Source organism: Pimephales promelas, chromosome 7 (genome assembly GCF_988280905.1).
Source record: "Pimephales promelas chromosome 7, fPimPro1.hap1.1, whole genome shotgun sequence".
Taxonomy (NCBI): domain Eukaryota; kingdom Metazoa; phylum Chordata; class Actinopteri; order Cypriniformes; family Leuciscidae; genus Pimephales; species Pimephales promelas.
In genome coordinates, this window is record NC_142775.1 from 9,990,586 (window position 1) to 9,992,622 (window position 2,037).

Below are 2,037 nucleotides of genomic sequence, written 5' to 3' on the forward strand. Positions count from 1 at the left end.
TTGCACTTATTTTTTCTCTGTTAGCTCTCATTTCTTCCTACTCACTTATTATACAGCACACTTACATTACATTTATTGTATTTTTATTTATTTATTTATGTTTGTTTTTTTTTTTTTTAGGGGGGTGGCGCTAAAATTGTTGCTGCATACCCCTCTGAAACTGGGTAGTTGCGCCCCTGGCTCAATATGTCAGATATGGACTTCTCTATGGCTTAGGAAGCATCTATTGGAGTCTATGAGTATGGAAAGTACAAGGTCAAGTACTTTTGGGCCAGAAATATGTTCACTAGGTCAAATATCTTTCTGGCTGAAATGACATCATGAGAAGTAAAGCTCTTGGTATATTAACCCACAGATCAAGGACCCGTGGAGAAGCCTCTCGCTGCATCCTGCGGTGGACATCCAACCCGGCCCCATCCAAGTGTGACGTCAGAAGCTACCACGCCCATGCCCAAATTGGACACATTCTCGTTAACATTTAAAAACAGGAAGAACTATCGAGAAGAGAAGACTAGAAGACGAAGGTAACTGCGAAACAAAATGCACAAAACACACTTGCGGTTTTAGTATTTCACTGTTTAACATAGCCTAATACGAATGAGCTGTATGAGAATGAGATGTTACCTGTTGTAAGCTGCTCTTATCACTTTATTAGTAGTTTGTAATGTGTGATCACTTGACTAGCATGTCTGCTCCGCAATTAGCGCGTAAGCCCGCGATATGTAATAAATTGTCAAAATATTGACGTAATTCGAATCAATAAGGTTTGATGTTGTTTTAGAGCTATGAATTATCTTCAACTTGCATATTGGTCATTTAACTCCCCTGTGATGTCTCTTGGTGTATTTAGTATCAGTATACTCTCAACTGAAACTTTTGTTATGTCTACTATACTGTTATTATTATTTCACCAATTTCATGTTTTTATTTGGATTAAGGGTAAATATAAAAATATATAATTTTAGTGTTTATGTCACGTTACATCCTGTAAATCTTATTCTACTTGAAAAAGAATATGAGATATATTATTGTACATTTATATTTACTTTTTCCATAGGCAATCATAAATGCCCTGGCTGTCTCCTGGCTGGGATATCTCCTCACAGGAGGCTGAGCAGGTCTTCCTTTCTGGTCTGGATTATCATTGCAGGTCAGAGTAGATTATTCATTATTTTTGCACAATGCCCAGTGCACCCTTTTGTTACTGATAATTCTGTTACAGTAACACAACTGTGACTGTTCTCTGATAACTATTTCAGTGAAGTGGAAGATTTTAACTGACAAATTGACAAACAATTGAGGAAAGAAAGGAGACCATTCAATTGTTGGCTGTTACTTTTACATTTACACATTTGGAGTTTGTAATTACGTCAGTAACATGAATATTCAATTTGACTTTCTCTCTCTACAACTCCAACATTTCATAACTGTTTAGTGTTAAATCAGAAATATATATTTCATTTGAACATGTTAAACTCATTTGTATTTCTCTCTCTCTCTCTCTCTCTCTCTCTCTCAGAGTTGAAGCCATTCCTGCAGCAACTGGTGGAAAACGGGGGATCTTTTTGGTGCTTTTGTTCTAGCATAAATAATTTTGTTCTTTCGTATAATATAAATAAATACATATGTATATATAAATAAATTCATGCTTGAATCATTCTCGAGTTTTGCCTTCTGATATTCTGGCCATATCATTTAGTGACTGCATGTGCTGATTCCATCGTTATTTTATTTGATAATGAGCAAATTAGTTAAACTTGAGTAGGTTAATCAATATACAGCATAATTCAAGAAACTAGGGATCACACCACTTTTCAGTTGAATAAGATTGATATACATTTTTAATTTGTTTTGTATAAATTTACATTTTTGTAAATGTCTCTGATGCATTTTGAATAAAAAAACACATTTTATAAAAATACTCCTGAGATTAAATGTCTTTCGAACTATGTACGTACAAACTAAAACAAGGGTCCTGTAACCGGGCCCGGTGTCCTAAAGCTGCAGCCTCCGATTGTGCAGGGATTTGCTCTGAAC

General features: G+C 35.3%; 1 long non-coding RNA gene across 1 annotated transcript; it reads left to right on the plus strand.

Annotated features, from left to right (window-relative positions):
* The first annotated feature begins 323 nt into the window (after nucleotides 1-323).
* Nucleotides 324-1,760, plus strand: LOC120484934 (uncharacterized). Its single transcript, XR_016169251.1, has 3 exons — nucleotides 324-524; nucleotides 1,058-1,150; nucleotides 1,520-1,760. It is a non-coding gene; the product is annotated as an uncharacterized LOC120484934 (long non-coding RNA).
* Nucleotides 1,761-2,037: the final 277 nt, after the last annotated feature.